At 38.3% G+C, this 21,750-nt stretch overlaps 1 pseudogene; it reads right to left on the reverse strand.

Moving 5' to 3' along the window:
* Positions 1 to 640: 640 nt before the first annotated feature.
* The window catches only part of LOC104675611, a 30,633-nt pseudogene continuing 9,523 nt past the window's right edge, over positions 641 to 21,750 (reverse strand).

Below are 21,750 nucleotides of genomic sequence, written 5' to 3' on the forward strand. Positions count from 1 at the left end.
GAGTTGCTGTCAATTCTGGATGCACTTTCCTGGGACATATAAGAGATATCAATGCTCACTTATATTTACCCAAATCAATTAAACCAGTCTCTGTAGGATGTGGTCTAATCAGTGGTTCTACAACTGTAGTGTGAATCAGAATCACCTGAAGAGTTTGTTAAAACAGAGATTGGTAGGCCTCACTCTCAGAGCTTCTGATTCAGTAGGTTTGGGAGGGTGAGGCCTACAAAGTTGTATTATCAAGTTCTCAGGTAACACTATGCTATTGGTCTGTGGACCACACTTTGAGAATGATTGGACTAGGCATATGTGTAAATGTGTGTGTGTATCTTTCTCTCTCTCTCTCTCTCTCTCTGTGTGTGTGTGTATCTAATCAGGTGAATTCTTATCTCAAAACTCATGGTATAGAAAACACCAATAAGGTTGCTTAAGTTCTAAGATACAGAGATTTTAACATAATAAGAGTTGCTAAACATCAAGATAATTTATATAGAAAAGAGGCCTGTGGACAAATATCAACTTATTGGTGACTTTTCATTAAAAACTTGTTCTTATAAAGCCTTTTACGGTATTTTTTGAAAACTAACTTTTTTTTTTTTTTTTTACTGCATATATTGTTCTTCTTTTCTCCATAGATAGCTTAGTTGATAATCAGTGTCTCATCGTTTGATAAGACCAATGGAAGATTTGAATAGTAGCCAGGTGTTTTCAAATTGCTTGAAGAGAATCTTATAAATTAGTAGTTCAGAGGCAATTCTGCAATTGTTTCAATACGTGGAATTGCAATAGTGCTGTAAGTACTGATTCTTTTACATGACCATGTATAAACCAAGGAGTATTCTGTATTTTTCAGTATCAATAAAGAGCCCAATTTTTTAGATGAACTATTTAAAGGCTTTTCCTTTGGTCCCTTATATTTTCCTTCCTTTCCTAGAGGCCGTCACTCCTCAGGCCTCTCACACCTCATGCCTTCATCCCCTCTCAGTTCCTCCAGGATGAGGACTGTCTCCCATTGTAGTGATGAGCCACTTCATCCCCTCTCAGTGCCTCCAGGATAAGGACTGTCATCTGAATGCATGCTGTCACCAAAATAAACAACCTTGGGCTCAGGTTTGCCAGTCATTTTCTTCAGAACTTTATAGAGGTGGATAGCATTCCCTTGGGGTAGCAGCCAGGTGTATAGAGATGGCAGTGCCTGCTGCTCTTCATTATTCTTGAGTCTCTGGAAAGGCCTCTGACGTAGTAAATGAAAGAAGAAAACAAGCTTCAACACATTTGTAATCACAATGTCAAAAAGGGCTTCAAAATCATTCCCAATGACATCTTCACAGAGAAATCTATCATAATCACTGTGAGAACTGGTAATTAACATAATCGTTTTCCCAGCATTCTTTAGCTGTTGAAGCCGTTTTTCTAACAGATTCAGGACAACCATATAAATATCTGCCCGGATCTCTTTTTATTTCTGGAAAATATATACTACAATTTTCCTTAAAAGCTGACATTTTGTAATTGTGTTGAATACCAGCAAATATATCCTTCCAAAAATAAAAGAGTTTTTGATCACTGTTTGGTTTTGTTAAGTAGTCCACCACTCTGGCACATCAAAAAGTTACTGGAAGGTCAAAGTAGTTATCATAAAACAGTACTCTCCTGAGTGGCAAGCCATTCCAGTGTCCAACAAGAACTGCTTCCATTCCTTCTTGTCATATGCCTTTGCCAGCACCTCTGGAGTCAGCATATTGGTGCCATGGCTTTCGCTGAGAAGAGTGCCATTATCTGCAAATTTAATGAAATTCTCGTCTTCTAAATCCAGTGCCAAACCCTTGAAACAGAAAGACCAATCCTCTGGGGTCACATTGAGCATTTCCTTATCATACCTCTTCTCCTAAACTAGAAACTGGGCAAAGCTATTGTAAATGAGCAGGGTGCTTTGGAGCAGGTTGTAGTGACACAGACTGTAGTCTGAGTTTTAGCTGGCAGAGTCACTGGTGACTGGGAAAAACAGCTGAACCATGGCTGCGTGGGGAAAAATGGGGAGTGTCTCAACCTGGCAGGGTGTGAGGAGCAGACAGGTGGGACACTGCCAATCAATCCTATGATTTTTGTCCTTCATTCTGTTAAAATGATGTATCACATTAATTGATTTGTGCATATTGAACCATCCTTGCATCACATAGATAAATCCCACTTGGTCATGAAGAATGATCTTTGTAACGTATTTTTGAATTTGGTTTCCCAATATTTTCTTTAAGATTTTGGCTTCATTATTTCTCAGAGATATTAGCCTGTAGTGGTCTTTTATTCACATGTCTTTGTCTGCTTTTGTTATAAGGGCAATACTAGGTTCATAGATGAGTTTGGAAATATTCTCTCCTCCTCTATTTTTCAGAATAGTTCAAGCAAAATTGCTATTTATTCTTTAAATGTTTGATAGAATTCAGCATTGAAGCCATTGGGTCCCAGATTTCTTTTTTAACTTTTATTTATTTATTTATTTATTTATTTATTTATTTATTATTATTATACTTTAAGTTCTAGGGTACATGTGCATAACGTTCAGGTTTGTTACATATGTATACTTGTGCCATGTTGGTGTGCTGCACCCATCAACTCGTCAGCACCCATCAATTCGTCATTTATATCAGGTATAACTCCCAGTGCAATCCCTCCCCCCTCCTCACTCCCCATGATAGGCCCCGATGTGTGATGTTCCCCTTCCCGAGTCCAAGTGATGCCATTGTTCAGTTCCCACCTATGAGTGAGAACATGCGGTGTTTGGTTTTCTCTTCTTGTGATAGTTTGCTAAGAATGATGGTTTCCAGCTGCATCGATGTCCCTACAAAGGACGCAAACTCATCCTTTTTTATGGCTGCATAATATTCCATGGTGTATATGTGCCACATTTTCTTAATCCAGTCTGTCACTGATGGACATTTGGGTTGATTCCAAGTCTTTGCTATTGTGAATAGTGCCGCAATAAACATACGTGTACATGTGTCTTTCTAGCAGCATGATTTATAATCCTTTGGGTATATACCCACTAGTGGGATGGCTGGGTCATATGGTACATCTAGTTCTAGATCCTTGAGGAATCACCATACTGTTTTCCATAATGGTTGAACTAGTTTACAATCCCACCAAAAGTGTAAAAATGATCCTATTTCTCCACATCCTCTCCAGCACCTGTTGTTTCCTGACTTTTTAATGATTGCCACTCTAACTGGTGTGAGATGGCATCTCATTGTGGTTTTGATTTGCATGTCTCTGATGGCCAGTGATGATGAGCATTTTTTCATGTGTCTGTTGGCTGTATGAATGTCTTCTTTTGAGAAATGTCTGTTCATATCGTTTGCCCACTTTTGGATAGGGTTATTTGTTTTTTTCTTGTAAATTTGTTTGAGTTCGTTGTAGATTCTGGATATTAGCCCTTTGTCAGATGAGTAGATTGCAAAAATTTTCTCCCATTCTGTAGGTTGCCTGTTCACTCTGATGGTAGTTTCTTTTGCTGTGCAGAAGCTCTTTAGTTTAATGAGATCCCATTTGTCAATTTTGGCTTTTGCTGCCGTTGCTTTTGGTGTTTTAGACATGAAGTCCTTGCCCATGCCTATGTCCTGAATGGTACTACCTAGGTTTTCTTCTAGGGTTTTTATGGTATTAGGTCTAACATTTAAGTCTCTAATCCATCTTGAATTAATTTTCATATAAGGAGTAAGGAAAGGATCCAATTTCAGCTTTCTACTTATGGCTAGCCAATTTTCCCAGCACCATTTATTCAATAGGGAATCCTTTCCCCATTTCTTGTTTCTCTCAGGTTTGTCAAAGATCAGATGGCTGTAGATGTGTGGTATTATTTCTGACGACTCTGTTCTGTTCCATTGGTCTATATCTCTGTTTTGGGACCAGTACCATGCTGTTTTGGTTACTGTAGCCTTGTAGTATAGTTTGAAGTCAGGTAGCGTGATGCCTCCAGCTTTGTTCTTTTGACTTAGGATTGTCTTGGCAATGCGGGCTCTTTTTTGGTTCCATATGAACTTTAAAGCAGTTTTTTCCAATTCTGTGAAGAAACTCATTGGTAGCTTGATGGGGATGGCATTGAATCTATAAATAACCTTGGGCAGTATGGCCATTTTCACGATATTGATTCTTCCTATCCATGAGCATGGTATGTTCTTCCATTTGTTTGTGTCCTCTTTGATTTCACTGAGCAGTGGTTTGTAGTTCTCCTTGAAGAGGTCCTTGACATCCCTTGTAAGTTGGATTCCTAGGTATTTTATTCTCTTTGAAGCAATTGTGAATGGAAGTTCATTCATGATTTGGCTCTCTGTTTGTCTGTTACTGGTGTATAAGAATGCTTGTGAGGCCGGGCGCGGTGGCTCAAGCCTGTAATCCCAGCACTTTGGGAGGCCGAGACGGGCGGATCACGAGGTCAGGAGATCGAGACCATCCTGGCTAACACGGTGAAACCCCGTCTCTACTAAAAAATACAAAAAAAAATTAGCCGGGCGAGGTCGCGGGCGCCTGTAGTCCCAGCCGCTCGGGAGGCTGAGGCAGGAGAATGGCGTGAACCCGGGAGGCGGAGCTTGCAGTGAGCTGAGATCTGGCCACAGCACTCCAGCCTGGGTGACAGAGCGAGACTCCGTCTCAAAAAAAAAAAAAAAAAAAAAAAAAAAAAAAGAATGCTTGTGATTTTTGCACATTGATTTTGTAACCTGAGACTTTGCTGAAGTTGCTTATCAGCTTAAGGAGATTTTGGGCTGAGACAATGGGGTTTTCTAAATATACAATCATGTCATCTGCAAACAGGGACAATTTGACTTCTTCTTTTCCTAACTGGATACGCTTTATTTCTTTCTCTTGCCTGATTGCCCTAGCCAGAACTTCCAACACTATGTTGAATAGGAGTGGTGAGAGAGGGCATCCCTGTCTTGTGCCAGTTTTCAAAGGGAATTTTTCCAGTTTTTGCCCATTCAGTATGATATTGGCTTTGGGTCTGTCATAAATAGCTCTTATTATTTTGAGGTACGTTCCATCAATACCGAACTTATTGAGCGTTTTTAGCATGAAGCGCTGTTGAATTTTGTCAAAAGCCTTTTCTGCATCTATTGAGATGATCATGTGGTTCTTGTCTTTGGTTCTGTTTATATGCTGGATTACGTGTATTGATTTGCGAATGTTGAACCAGCCTTGTATCCCAGGGATGAAGTCCACTTGATCATGGTGGATAAGCTCTTTGATGTGCTGCTGAATCCGGTTTGCCAGTATTTTATTGAGAATTTTTGCATCGATGTTCATCAGGGATATTGGTCTAAAATTGTCTTTTTTTGTTGTGTCTCTGCCAGGCTTTGGTATCAGGATGATGTTGGCCTCATAAAATGAGTTAGGGAGGATTCCCTCTTTTTCTATTGATTGGAATAGTTTCAGAAGGAATGGTACCAGCTCCTCCTTGTACCTCTGGTAGAATTCAGCTGTGAATCCGTCTGGTCCTGGACTTTTTTTGGTTGGTAGGCTATTAATTATTGCCTCAATTTCAGAGCCTGCTATTGGTCTATTCAGGGATTCAACTTCTTCCTGGTTTAGTCTTGGAAGAGTGTAAGTGTCCAGGAAATGATCCATTTCTTCTAGATTTTCTAGTTGATTTGCATAGAGGTGTTTATAGTATTCTCTGATGGTAGTTTGTGTTTCTGTGGGGTCCGTGGTGATATCCCCTTTATCATTTTTTATTGCGTCTATTTGATTCTTCTCTCTTTTCTTCTTTATTAGTCATGCTAGCGGTCTGTCAATTTTGTTGATTTTTTCAAAAACCAACTCCTGGATTCATTGATTTTTTGGAGGGTTTTTTGTGTCTCTATCTCCTTCAGTTCTGCTCTGATCTTAGTCATTTCTTGCCTTCTGCTAGCTTTTGAATGTGTTTGCTCTTGCTTCTCCAGTTCTTTTAATTGTGATGTTAGAGTGCCAATTTTAGATCTTTCCAGCTTTCTCTTGTGGGCATTTAGTGCTATAAATTTCCCTCTACACACTGCTTTAAATGTGTCCCAGAGATTCTGGTATGTTGTATCTTTGTTCTCATTGGTTTCAAAGAACATCTTTATTTCTGCCTTCATTTCGTTAGGCTACTCAGGGGTCAGGGACCCACTTGAGCAGGCAGTCTGTCCGTTCTCAGATCTCAACCTCCATGTTGGGAGATCCACTGCTCTCTTCAAAGCTGTCAGACAGAGTCGTTTGGGTCTGCACAGGCCTCTGCTGCTTCCCCTGTTGTTTTTTAGCTGTGCCCTGTCCCCAGTGGTGGAGTCTACAGAGACAGGCAGGTTTCCTTGAGCTGCTGTGAGCTCCACCCAGTTCGAGCTTCCCAGCAGCTTTGTTTACCTACTTAAGCCTCAGCAATGGCGGGCGCCCCTCTCCCAGCCTCACTGCTGCCTTGCGGTTAGATCGCAGAGTGCTGTGCTAGCGATGAGGGAGGCTCCGTGGCCGTGGGACCCTCCCGGCCAGGTGTGGGTATAATCTCCTGGTGTGTTCGTTTGCTTAAAGCGTAGTATTGGGGTGTTAATTACCCGATTTTCCAGGTGTTGTGTGTCTCACTTCCCCTGGCTAGGAAAAGGGATTCCCTTCCCCCTTGCGCTTCCCAGGTGAGGCAATGCCTCGCCCTGCTTCAGCTCTCGCTGGTCGGGCTGCAGCAGCTGACCAGCACCAATTTTCTGGCACTCTCCCGTGAGATGACCCCAGTACCTCAGTTGAAAATGCAGAAATCACCGGTCTTCTGTGTCGCTCGTGCCGGGAGTTGGAGACTGGAGCTGTTCCTATTTGGCCATCTTGCTCCACCCCCTTATTTATTTATTTATTTGTTTATTTATTTATTTATTACTGGGAGACTTTTTGGCATGGATTCAATCTCATTACTTGTTATTGGTCTGTTCAGGTTTTGGATTTCTTCCTGATTCAGTCTTGGTAGTGTGTATGGGTCTAAGAAGTTGTCCATTTTTCTAGATTTTCTAATTTATGGACACATAGTTGCTTATAGTAGCCATTAATGATCCTTTGAATTTCTTCAGTAGCAGCTGTAATGTCTTCTTTTTCATTTCTGATTTTACTTATTTGTATCGTCTCTCAGTCTGGGTAAAGGTTTATCAATTTTGTTTAAATTTCAAACAAGAAACTTCTTGTTTTGTTGATCTCTTGTATTGTTATTTTTAATTTCAATTTTATTTCTCCACTTATTATTTCTTTTGCCCTACTAATTTTGGGTTTGCTTTGCTCTTGCGTTTCTAGTTCTTTAACATGCATCACTACATTTTTTATTTGAAGCTTTCCTTCATGTCTGATGTAGGCACTTATATCTATAAACTTACTTCTTAATACTGCTTTTGCTTTATATCATAGGTGTTGGTGTGTTTTCTTTCCATTATCATCTGTATCAATAATTTTTAAAAGTTTTTTTCTTAATTTTTTTATTGACCCCCTGGTCATTCCAGGAGCATATTGTTCAATTTCCATGTATTTGTATCATTTCCAAAATTTCTCTTCTAACTGATTTTTGGTTCTATTCCAATGTGGTCAGAGAAGATGCTTGATATTATTTCAATATTTTGAATGTTTTCACACTTGTTTTATGACCTAACATACAGTCTATCCTTAAGAATAATCCATGCACTAAGAAAAATAATGTGTATTCTGCATTAATTGGATGAAATGTTCTGTAAATATCTATTGATTTATTTGATTTATAATGACGATTAAATCCCATGTTTTCCTGTTGGTTTTCTGTCAGGATGATTTGTCTATTGGTGAAAGTGGGGTGTTGAAGTGTCCAGCTATTGAAGACCCCAGAGATTGGAGTCCATCTCTCCCTTTAGCTCTAATAATATTTTTTGTGTATATTTGTGTGTTCCAATATCAGGTACATATATATTTAAAATTGTTATATATTCTTGCTGCATTGACACCTTTATCATTATATAGTGTCCTTCTTTATTTCTTTTTGTAGTTTTAGTCTTGAAATCTGTTTTGTCTGATATAAGTTTAGCTACTGCAGGCCTTTTTTGGTTTCCAATGACATGGAATATCTATTTCAATGTTTTAAATTTTCAATCTCTGTGTTTTTTTATATAGGTGAAGTATGTTTCTTGTAGGCAATAAATCAGTGGGTGTTGCTTTTTTATCTATTCAGCAATTCTGTGTTCATTTTCATTCAGTGATATTATTGAAAAGTAAGAACTTACCCTGCCATTTTATTATTTGCTTTCCGCTTGTTTTGTGGTCTTCTCTTTCTTTTTTATTTCTTTCCTGCCTTTCTTTTAGTGAGGTGATTTTCTCTGGTGATTATGATTTAATTTCTTCCTTTTTATTTTTGATGTATTTATTGTATTTTCTTGGTTTGATGTTACCAGGAGCCTTGCTATTAATATCTTATAAGCTATTATTTTAAGGTGAAAATAACTTAACGCTTTTTGCATGAATAAACCACAAACAAACAAAAATAAAATTAATAAACACTCTATGCCTTAACTTCATCCTGTCACTTTGTAACTTTTTGTTGTTGCAATTTATATCTCATTGTGCTACTGTGTCTTGAAAAGTTGTTGAAGTTACTATTTTTTATTGGTTCATTATTTAGTCTTTCTACTTAACAGTAGTTTACACACCACACTTATGGTGTTATATTTTGTGTTTTTCTGTGTACCTTCTATTACCAGTGATCTTTTTACCTTCAAATGACTTCTTATTGCTCATTAACATTCTTTTCTTCCTGAATTATGTACTCCATTTAGTATTACTTGTAGGGCATATCTTGTGTTGATAAAAATGCCTCAGTTTTGTTTGTCTGGGGAAGTCTTTATCTCTGTTTAATGTTTGAAGGATAATTTCACTAGATACACTACTCTAGGGTGAAAGATTTTCCTTCAGCATTTTTAATATTTCATGCCACTCTCTCATAGCCTGTAAGGTTTCTACTAAAAAGATCTGCTGCCAGACATATTGATGCACCATTGTGTGTGTGTGTGTGTGTGTGTGTGTGTGTGTGTGTGTGTGTGTTTTCTCATGCTTCTTTTAGAATCCTTTATCTATACTTGACCTTTGAGAGTTGTGTTATTACATGCCTTGAGGAAGTCTTCTTTAGGTTAAATCTGCATGGTGTTCCATAACCTTCTTGTACTTGAATATTACTACATTTCTCTAGGTTTGGAAAGGTCTCTGCTTTTATCATTTTGAATAAACTTTCTACTTCTATCTCTTTCTGTGCCTCACTTTCAAAGCCAATAACTCAGATATTTGCCCTTTTGAGGATCTTTTCCAGATCCCCCCTGGTGTGCCTCACTGTTTTTTATTCTTTTTTTTTTTTTTTTTTTTTGTCTCCTCTGACTGTGTATTATCAAATCGCCTGTCCTCGTGCTCACTAATTCTTCTCTTGACAATTTTGCTATTAGATGCCTCTGATGGACCTCACAAATAACATTACGCATATGCAACCATCAGGTCTTTGAGAAACCTGACAAAAAAAAGCAATGGGGGAAAAATTCTTTATTTAATTAATGGTGCTGGGAAAACTGGCTAGCCATATGCAGAAAACTGAAACTGGACCCTTTCCTTACACCTTATACAAAAATTAGCCCAAGATGGATTAAAGACTTAAATGTAAAACCCAAAACCACAAAAACCCTAGAAGAAAACCTGGGCAATACCATTCAGGACATTGGCATGGGCAAAGACTTTATGACTAAAACACCAAAAGCAATGGCAACAAAAGCCAAAATTGACAAATGTGATCTAATCAAACTAAAGAGTTTCTAAACAGCAAAAGAAGCTACCATCAGAATAAACAGGCAACCTACAGATTGGGAGAAAATTTTTGCAAGCTACCCATCTGACAAAGGGCTAATATCCAGAATCTACAAGAAACTTGAACAAATTTACAAGAAAAAAAAAAAAACCCATCAAAAAGTGGACGAAGGATGTGAATGGAGTCTTCTCAAAAGAAGACATTTATGCGGTCAACAAACATATGAAAAAAGCTCATAATCACTGGTCATTAGAAAAATGCAAATCAAAACCACAATGAGATACCATGTCACGCCAGTTAGAATGGCAATCATTAACAAGTTAGGAAGGATGGGTGCGGTGGCTCACGCCTGTAATCCCAGCACTTTGGGAGTCCAAGGTGGGTGGATCACAAGGTCAAGAGATGGAGACCATCCTGGCCAACATGGTGAAACCCTGTCTCTACTAAAAATACAAAAATTAGCTGGGCGTGGTCGTACATGTCTGTAGTCCCAGCTACTCGGGAGGCTAAGGGAGGAGAATCACTTGTACCCAGGAGGTGGAGGTTGCAGTGAGCTGAGATCACACCACTGCACTCCAGCAGGGCAACAGAGGGAGCCTCTGTGCCCTCCCCACCCCCCAAAAAAATCGGGAAACAACAGATGCTGGTGAGGCTGTGGAGAAATAGGAACGCTTTTACACTGATGGTGGGAAAGTAAATTAGTTCAACTATTGTGGAAGACAGTGTGGTGATTCCTCAAAGATCTAGAATCAGAAATACCATTTGACCCGGCAATCCTGTTACTGGATCTATATCCAAAGGATTATAAATCATTCCACTATAAAGACACATGCATACCTATGTTTATTGCCATACTATTTACAATAGCAAAGACTTATAACCAACCCAAATGCCCATCAATGATAGACTGGATAAAGAAAATGTGGCACATAAACACCATGGAATACTATGAAGTCATAAAAAAGAATGAGTTCAAACCTTTGCATGGACATGGATGAAGCTGGAAACCATTATTCTCAGCAAACTAACACAGGAACAGAAAACCAAACACCGCATGTTCTCACTCATAAGTGGGAGTTGAACAATGAGAACACATGGACACAGGGAGGGGAGCATCACACACCAGGGCCTGTCAGGGGGTGGGAGGCAAGGGGAGGGAGAGCATTAGGACAAATACCTAATGCATGCGGGGCTTAAAACCTAAATGATGGGTAGATAGGTGAAGCAAACCACCATGGCACATGTATACCTATGTAACAACTCTGAACGTACTGCACATGTATCCCAGAACTTAAAGTAAAATATTTTTAAAAAGACTCTGATGCATCCTGCAGTATGACAACTGCATTTTTTAACTCCAGAATTTCTGCTTGACTCTTTTTAATTATTTCAATCTCTTTGTTAAATTTATCTGAAAAAAAAATTCTGAATTCATTCTATGTGTTATCATGAATTTTTTTGAGTTTCCTCAAGACAGCTACTTTGAATGCTCTGTCTGAAATTTCACGTATCTATGTTTCCTCAGAATTTATCCCTGGTGCCTTATTTAGTTCACTTTTTGAGGTTATGTTTCCCTGGATTGTTTTGGATATATGTATTTATTGTAATCTTCATTGTCTGGGCTTGTTTGTACCTGTCCTTCTTGTGAATGCTCTCCAGATATTCAAAGAACCTTGAATGTTGTATTCTGGGCTGTATCTGTTTTTATGGGGAGCCCAAACCTAGTAATGCTGTTGTTCTTACAGACCCATAGAGGTAGAAGGTCTGGAAGAATTCTCTGGATAACAAGGCAGAGACTCTTGTTCTTTTCTCTTACTTTCTCCAATACAAATAGAGTCTTTCTCTCTCTTTTCTGAGCCACCTGGAGGTGGAGATGAAGTGACACAAGCACCCCTGTTGTCACCACTCACAGGACTGTGCTAGGTCAGATATGAAATCAGCAAAGCACTGAGTCTCGCCCAACCACTTCCTTGGTACCACCTAAGTTTAGTCAAAGCACTGAGGCTCTAGAATCAACAGGTGCAAAAGCCACCCAGACCTATGTCCTTTCCTTCAGGGCAGTGAGTTTTCATAGGCTGTGGGTGGGTTCAGAGGAGCCATCTGAGAGCAAGAGACTACAGTCAAAGACCTTAGATATTTACATGATATTCTATTGTTCTGGAGCTGAGCTGGCACTCAAATCATAAGACACAGGCTTTCTCACTCTTTCCTCCTTTTTTTTTTTAAAGGCAGAGGAGCCTCATTTTATGGCCACTGCCACCTCAGGCCCATGGTTAGTACTGTCAGACTACTGCCACCAATGACTCCTTAAGGCCCAAGGGCTCTTCAGTCAGCTTGTGGTGAAGTGAATGCTGTCTGGCCTACGAGTCACCCTTCAGAGGACTGGGTCCCCTCTGGCCCAGGAAATATCCAGAAATGCTGTCTAAAGAGCCAAGTCCTGGAACTGAAGAACCCAAGAGCCCACTTTGTGCTCTACCTGACCGTGACTGAGCTGGTACCTAGGTGCAAGACAAAGCCCACATTAGTTTTCCTTTTTTCACTTTTCTGAAACTTAAGGATTCTCATCCAATAGCTACCACAGCTAGGATGAGTCTCATCTGAAGCTAGTAATTCTGAGTCTCACCTATAGCCCTCAACATAGTACATGAGTATTGCTGCTGGTTATTTAGCGCCCAAGTGTTCTTCAGTTAGCAGATGATGAATCCTGCCAGGACTGGGTTCTTTGCTTCAAGGCATTGTGTTTTTTTTTCTGGCCCAGGGTGTGAATAGAAATGTCTAGGAGCTAGGGCCTGAAAAGGGGGCCTCACAAAACTGAGCAGTGCCCTATTCTGCTGTGGTTGAGTGAGCATCCAAGATGCAAAACAACGTCCTCCCCACTCTTCCCTCTTGTCTACTCAAATAGAAAGAAAGGGCCTCTTTTGGAGCCAGGAGCTATGCAGCCTTGGGTTAGGGGAAGAATTATGCCAATACTCCCCTGGATGCCCCAGTTGGTGTCTCAGTATGTCACAGGCCCTCCCAATCCACTGTCTCTGGGCCCAGTTCCGCCCTAGGTTTCGCCTAGGTGTTGCAGTTCTTGTGACTTTAACTGCCTTTTAAGTTTATTTGGGTCCCAGAGCCCTGTAACACGTGGTGGTGATTCTTGCAGGAAATCAAATTCTGACCACTGGGATCAGTGATTGCCCTCTGGCTAGGACTGGTTTAAATTCCTTCTCTGTGAGTAGGCATCGGCTGAATTTGGTTTGGCTTTCCTTTCTGCTCTAATAGGACAGCACTGAGTTCATTATGTAGTAATTGTTGTGACTTCCCTCCCCCAGCACCCAGAGATGCTCTTCACAGCATGCCACTGCTAATGGGGGATGGAGGATGAATGGCGCCAGGGCTTCAAGCCTTCTTTTAAACCCCTTTAGTGCCTTTTTCAGTAATATGATATTACAACCAGGTACTGTGAGTGTTCACTGTATTTTTGTTCTTACAAAGGTGCTTTTGTGTGTAGATAGTTGTTAAATGGTATGCTTGTCAGGGGGATGATTAGTGGAGCCTTGTATTCCTCCATTTTGCTCCACCCCCTCCTTTTTCTGTTGTTTTGAGTAAGCAACCCCACATTTTCCTTTGGTGCTCAACCATAAAAATTATGTAGCCAATCCTGAACCCAGTTCCTGGGATATAGTAGCATTCAATAATTTGTAGCATTTAATATATATATATATATACTAAGAGTAGATAAATAATAAAAGTTTTTTAAGTTTTAAAAGAACTAATAACCAGTTTTATTTCATCCAAGCTATAATTTATATAAAGATAGAATAATGCTGGTAATAATGGTATGTATGATGAAAATTATGGAAACATAAATATGTATAGATAGGAAAAGATTGATATGAAACAAAAACAGTGGTTGTGTAAAGTCATTTTTATTGTTCACAATTATTTTCCCTATTTTAAAAATGGTATGCCATATTTCTGTTTTATGGGACTGAAAAGTCTCACTAATTAAGTAAATATTGACCAAGCACAGTAATTTTATACATAGCTTCACCTGATAGAAAAGGGCTAACTTAGTACCTGCAATGACATCAAGAAATTATGATGTTAAGAAATCAAAGCAAATTAGTTTCTTCCCACTTGTTTGGGCTACTTCTAAATCGTATATTTTTTATTTCAGAACAATTTAATAGAGATTTAAATATTTAGCAGTTCAAATGTTTCTCAATATGAAGAGATTTAGAAATAAAGAAACAAGGTCTGTCCACTTTGATAGATGTTCTACGAAATGGTAAAATGCATAAACCTAAACCTTGGACTTGCCAAAACTCGCCTCTTGAGGTAAAAGTGGAAAATTGAAATCTGTGATTTAATGTTGTATTCCATTTAGGCTGAGATAAAAATCAAATTGAAGTAAAAGTGGAATGACATTGTCAGTATAAAACTGTGCATTCATATTTCACTCATTTTAAACATGAAGTATGCACTTTTCTGCATTTGTTTCCCAAAGTCAAACTGGAAGAAAGCTTTTTGCAACATTGCTCAGATTTTCTCTCAGATTTCAAGCCGTTCCAAGTATATTAAGTCCCTTAAATGCTTGCTGAATTTAGAAAGTGGTTGCATGTATGATGACAAAATGCCTGTGCTTTGAAGTCATCTCTGGGTTCTAATTTCCACTTAAATCATTGTAGGAAAAATTAAATGGAGGCTCGCACAGTGGCTTACACCTGTAATCCCAGCACTTTGGGAGGCCGAGGCAGGTGGATCACGAGGTCAGGAATTGGAGACCAGCCTGACCAACATGGTGAAACCCCGTCTCTACTAAAAATACAAAAATTAGCCAGGAGTGGTGGTGCATGCCTATAATCTCAGCTACTCAGGAGGCCAAGGCAGGAGAATCGCCTGAATCTGGGAGGAAGAGGTTGCAGTGAGCCAAGATCACACCACTGCACTCCAGCCTGGGTGACAGAGTGAGACTTTGTCTCAAAAAAATAAAAATAAAAATAAAAATAGGGCCGGGCGTGGTGGCTCAAGCCTGTAATCCCAGCACTTTGGGAGGCCGAGACGGGCAGATCACGAGGTCGGGAGATCGAGACCATCCTGGCTAACATGGTGAAACCCCGTCTCTACTAAAAAATACAAAAAACTAGCCGGGCGAGGTGGCGGGCGCCTGTAGTCCCAGCTACTTGGGAGGCTGAGGCAGGAGAATGGCGTGAACCCGGGAGGCGGAGCTTGCAGTGAGCTGAGATCCGGCCACTGCACTCCAGCCCGGGAGACAGAGCGAGACTCCGTCTCAAAAAAAAAAAAAAAAAAAAAAAAAAAATTAAATGGAATAATGCAAATGGAACTGTTAGTACAGTGCCTAGTCCACTGTTGATGCAACAATAGATGTAGATAAATAAAAATAAATAAATATTCTTATACAGAAATGTTCAAGTTCTTCTACTTCTTGCATAAATTCACTGGAAATTTTCTTTAATAGGTTTACTGTTTATTTGGATCCAGTTAGCTATTAAGTAAAATAATTAACTCAGCAATCGTACCTTACATGGCAAATTGTACCGTATATGTCATACAAAGAGACATAGTTTATTATGTATTCGGCTCTGTTACAAATTTTTATATTACACACATAAGAATTATATTTAAAAGAAATATCCTACTTTGTAAGCTCATTAATATTAGTAGATAGTTTAATGAATTATGTTTTTAATGCATTTATACTTACTTTAGGTAATATTCCATTTTTAAAAATAATATTAATGTATTTTCATGCCTTATATGATGAGGCTAGCAATAAGGCAAAATATGTCTCCTAACTTAAGAAACAGATGTTGTACTTTTACTTCTAAATGCCAAATTAGTAAATTACCCTAAGCTTACAGTAAGAGGTTGTATTCATAGGCAATATTATCTTACCATTTCAGTCTCAATTTCTTAGAATTCTCACCTGTAATGACTCCTTTCATGATTGGATTTTCCCTTTCCTGAATACTGATAATGATCATCTATTTTATACAAAGTGAATTCAGAGTTATAAACTGCTGTTAATTCAAAGCAAGGCCCTATTCATGGTAGATGCACTAAGCAGTATATATTATACAAATAGGTATTGTCATCTGTCCGAAGACAGCATTCCCAATAATGTCAATTGTATTGATATTTTCAATAGCAATATTTTCCTATTGGTAAACACAGAAAGAACCAGGTTCCGAGAGGCTGGGATGCAGAATCTCAGAATAGTTTTTAATGCTGAATTATGCTTTTATAAACTTGTTCTGAAAAAAAAGGAGTTTTCTGATTAAAATATTTCTGTAAAATGAGCTAATAACTAGTCTTATATACACCTGTGACTTAAAGTCTTACTGTCAGAATGATGCAGTGATTTATAACCTATGACTCCCTGTTAGCAGTAAAGCTAAATTGGCAGCCCTGTGTTAATTGTTTTGTTTTAATAGGCAAAAACACTCTTATATATATATAATATATAATATATATATTATAATATATATAATAGTATATATATACACACTCTATATATAGTATATATAATATAGTATATAGTACATATTATATAGTATATATACTATATTATAGTATTTTAATATAATATACCATACTATAATATACTATAGTATACTATAATATAATATACTATTGTATACTATAATATAATATATAGTATATATACACTATGGTATATATAATTTTATATATAATGTGTGTATAAATATATGTGTGTATATATGTGTATATAGGTATACTTATATTTTTGTGAAAGAAAATATAATTTTATATTTTCAAATATTTGTTTTTTACTTTAAAGCTTCTGAATTTCACATCACACTTAGAAATGCCTTCTTGTGGGTAAAACTAAAACATTCCCATACATTTTTCTTTACAATTTTTGCTTATACATCGAGAGCCTAAATATCCTGAAATGTATTCTTATTTCAAAGTTAAGAGTTTTAACTAATTCATTTTCAAATAGCTAATTATGTTTAAAATATATATTGAAAAATGCATCCTTTCATTACTAATTTGAAATGCTAATTTTATTACTTGCTATGGGAATTAACCTTGTTTTGTGTTTCTCTTTTATTCCATTGATGTGTATGTTTATTCCTCTTTTAGTACCAAATACTGTAACTGTTGTATGTTCACATTATGTTATATGACTGCTAGGGCAAGACCTATGTCCTCATTATTCAAATTATTTTTAAATGACTAATCTTACACAATTTTTCTTTCAAGTAAAATCTAGAATTAATTTATCAAGTTCTGAAAAAAAAAATCCCACTAGATTTGCACTGAAGTTCAATTTATGAATCAATTTGAAGAAAGTTTTATTTTGCAGTATTGAGTTATTACATTCAAAAAGCACTTTTGACATCTAAAGTCAGCTACTGCGAGTGGTCCTGAGTTCATTTTTGTCTGCTCTCCTTAAAATGGTCTAGTGCCATAGTGCTACTAGCATGGCTTGGATGTTTGTTGCCTCCAAATTTTATGTTAAAATGTAATACCCAGTGTTGGAGGTGGGCCCTCGTGAGAGGTGTTTAGATCATGGGGGTGGATCCCTCATGAATGTCTTAGCACTATTTTTTCCGTAATTAGTGAGTTCTCATTATGAGTTCACACAAGATCTGGTTCTTTAAAAATGTATGGTACCTCTCCCTTCTCTCTCTTGCTTCTGCTCTCACCATGTGATTAATTTGCTCCCCCTTCATCTTCTGCCATGATTAAGAGCTTCCTGAGGCCTCTCCAGAAACTGAGCAGATGCTGGCACCATGCTTCCATAAAGCCTGCAGAACCTTGTACCATTTAAACCTCTATTTTATATAAATTACTCAGTCTCAAGTATTTCTTAATAGCAATACAAAAATGGTCTAATTCAGATAATTGATAACAAGGACTGAGGTTTTGCTATAAAGATACCTGAAAATGTGGAAGCAATTTGGAAATGGGTAATGAGCAGAGGTTGGAAGAGTTCAAGAAGCCCAGAAGACAGGAAGAGAAGGGAAAATTTGAAACTTCTTAGGGTCTTGTTAAGTGGTTGTGACGAAAATGTTAATAGAAATATGGACACTGAAGGTCAGGATGATAAGGGCTTAGATGAAGATGAATAACTTTTGGGGAATTCAAGTAAAGTTTACCTAGATTACATCCTAGCAAAGAGCTTGGCTGCATTTTGTTCACATCCTAGTTTTGTGTAAGGTTTAACGTAAGAGTGATGACTTACAGTATCTGGTAAAAGAAATTTCTAAACTGCAAGACATGCAAGAGTGTCATGGCTGCTTCTAATAACCTTTCATCAGATATGAGAGCAAATAAATGACTTAACATTGGAACTTATATTTAAAAGGGAAGCGGAGCATAAAAATTGGGAAAATTCAGAACATGGACACATCATAGAGAAGGAAATTCAATTTTAAGTGGAAGAATTTAAAAGGGCTATGAACCTTTCATAATATTGACATGATGAAAAGGGAGCCAAGTGCTGATACCCAAGTCAAGGAGAAAAATGTCCTGAGGCATTTCAGAGATCACTAGGCCACCACTCTCATCATAGGTTCAGAGGCCAAAGAGGAACAAATGATTTCAGGGGCCAAGCCCGGGGTGCTACTTCTCTGCTCAGCCTCAAGACACTACATCCTGCATTTCAGCTACTCTAACTCTATCTGTGGCTCAAAGAGCCCTAGAAACAGCTTGGGCTGCCACTGTAGAAAGTGCAAGACACTGTTAGCCTTGGTGGTTTCTATGTGGTGTTAAATCTGCAGGCAAACAGAATACAAGCATGAAAGGGGCTTGGCAGCTTCCTCCTATATTTCAGAGAATGTATAAGAAAGCCTGGTTATCCAGGCAGAATCCTGCCACAGGGGTGGAGCCTTCATAGAAAGACTCAACTTGGGCAGTGCAGAGGGGAAATGTGGGGTTGGAGCCCCTATGCAGGGTCCACACCAGGGCACTGCCTGGTGGAGCTGTGGGAATGGGGCTGCCACCCTCCAGACCTCAGAATGGCAGATATATCATCAACTTGCAAAGTCCGTGTGGAAGAGCCACAGGGGTGGAGCTGCCCAAGGCCTTTGGAGCCCACCTCTTGCATCAGAGTGCCCAGGATATAGGACATGGAGTCAAGAATTATTTTTAAGCATTAATGTTTAGTGTCTGCTCTGCTGTGTTTCAGACTTGTGCGGGGCCCATAGTTCATTTTTTGGTCAATTTATTCTGGAATGCTAAAGTTTACCCAATGTCTGTACCACCATTGTACCTTGGGAGTAAATAACTTGTTTTGATTATACAGGTCCCTAGGTGGAAGGAGATCATTGCCATATGAGATGAGGACTTTAAACATGATGCTGGAATGATTTAAGATGGGGGGGGGGGGCGGCGGTTGGAAATTGGCAGGAGATCATTTTATCCTACAATGTGAGAAGAACATGAGATTTAGGAGGCCAGGGTTGGAACAATATGGTACGAATATTTGTCCCTTCCAAATCTCACAGTGAAATGTAATCCCCAGTGTTGAAGAGGGGACCTGGTGGGAGGTGTTTTGATCATGGGGGAAGATCCCTTAAGAATGGCTTAGCACCATTCCCTTGGTGATGACTGAATTCTCACTTTGACATTTCATGAGATCTGGTTGTTTCAAAGTATGTGGCATCTTTACACTCTCTCTTTTGCTCCTGCTCTTGTCATATGACTCTCTACTCCCCATTCACATTTAGCCATGATTGTAAGATTATGGAGGCCCCCACCAGAAGCAGATGCTGGCATCATACTTGCTATATACCCTGCAGAACCATGAGCCAATTAAATCTGTTTTTCATTATAAATAACACAATCTCAGGCATTTCTTTATAGCAAAACAAAATATGGCCTAATACACCTGGTGACATAAATTAGGAGCTTTCATTTTTTTTTCTGTGCTCTGGAACAGTTAAAATAACAGTAATTTTCTATTCCTTGAAAGTTTCTATTCCTTGAAGTCAATTGGAAAATCATTGCTTCTATTTTCTTTTGTGAAGTAAAATTTTATAATCTTATATTCTTCTACAATTTCAGCCAATTTGGGTTTTATTATTTTTACCTGTCATCGAATGGATTTTTTGATACAATTTATTGTTTTAAATTTTAGTTAATTAAGATTTGTACATTTCTTGATATAGAATTTTATATTGTAGTCTCGTTTTTTTTTTTTAATGAGAGAAAAGCATACAAATTTTATTAGTTTAACATGTACATAGGAACTTCACAAAAAAAAGTGAAGCTCAAAGTGGTCAAAGCAAGATGCTTTCATACTATTTAGACAAGGAATTATACATTTGAGAAGAACTGACAGGACAAGGATGATATGGGTAGAGACAGTAAATTTCTACAGAAGTCACTGGGAGATATATGGGGTGTGGTGGGGTATAAAACTAGTGGAAAATAAAGATTACTTCAGTAAGTATATTTATTCAGGCCCATTGCAGCCCCGATTTCCCAGTATCTGGTGATAAGGGCTATTTTCTCGCTGGTATGGGGAGGGTACCCCTCCCAGATGAAGGATTTTTAAAAGTTTGCTGAGTCTAGAAAGAGACAGGTCATCTAGCCCCTTCTGAAGTTTCTTCAGTGTTTTTCAACTCAAAATAATCAATATACCAATTTGGTATACTTGGGAATGGCACACTCTTCACTCCTTCAAAAGTCTTCCTTGACTGTTCAATTTTATCCAGTACAAGTTTTGCTTTGACACAATAAAAGTCTTAGAAAGTGTCACTTCCTGTTGTGCAAGTGAGGAAAACAGGACTGAAAGAGAAGTGACTAGGCACAAAATTCATGAGTATCTAGAGCTGATGTTGGCGAGATTCTTGAGTTCTCTTTGAATTCCTCCATGCTGCATTGATAAGAGAGGTTGAAACTAATTAGCATGGTTTACTATATTGACAGCCTTACTTACTTGCTGGCTTCTCTATGGCTTCTTCACCTACAAAATGAAACCATAATACTACAGACCTACAGGGTAGCTGTGAGGGTTAAATGAGTTAGTAAATGAAAAGTGGCAGTTTCTGGCACACTAGAGCCTGCTATTCTTCTTCTTATTATTATTATTATACTTTATATTCTAGGGTATATGTGTACAATGTGCAGGTTTTAGCATGAAGGGCTGTTGAATTTTGTCAAAGGCCTTTTCTGCATCTATTGAGATAATCATGTGGTTTTTGTCTTTGGTTCTGTTTATATGCTGGATTACATTTATTGATTTGCATATGTTGAACCAGCCTTGCATCCCAGAGATGAAACCCACTTGATCAGGGTGGATAAGCTTTTTGATGTGCTGCTGGATTCAGTTTGTCAGTATTTTATTGAGGATTTTTGCATCAATGTTCATCAAGGATATTGGTCTAAAAATCTCTTTTTTTGTTGTGTCTGTGTCAGGCTTTAGTATCAGGATGATGTTGGCCTCATAAAATGAGTTAGGGAGGATTCCCTCTTTTTCTGGCATAGTTTCAGAAAGAATGGTACCAACTCCTCCTTGTACCTCTGGTAGAATTGAGCTGTGAATCTGTCTGGTCCTGGACTTTTTTTGGTGGGTAGGCTATTAATTGTTGCCTCAATTTCAGAGCCTGCTATTGGTCTATTCAGGGATTCAACTTCTTCCTGGTTTAGTCTTGGGAGAGTGTATGTGTCCAGGAATTTATCCCTTTCTTCTAGGTTTTCTAGTTTATTTGCGTAGAGGTGTTTATAGCATTCTCTGATGGTAGTTTGTATTTATTTCTGTGGGGTTGGTGGTGATATACCCTTTATCAATTTTTATTGCATCTATTTGATTCTTCTGTCTTTTCTTCTGTGTTAGTCTTGCTAGTGGTCTATCAATATTGTTGATCTTTTTCCAAAAAACAGCTCCTGGATTCATTGATTTTTTTAAGGGTTTTTGTGTCTTTATCTCCTTCAGTTCTGCTCTGATCTTAGTTATGTCTTGCCTTCTGCTGAGCTTTTGAATGTGTTTGCTC

This window comes from Rhinopithecus roxellana, chromosome 7 (genome assembly GCF_007565055.1).
Source record: "Rhinopithecus roxellana isolate Shanxi Qingling chromosome 7, ASM756505v1, whole genome shotgun sequence".
Taxonomy (NCBI): domain Eukaryota; kingdom Metazoa; phylum Chordata; class Mammalia; order Primates; family Cercopithecidae; genus Rhinopithecus; species Rhinopithecus roxellana.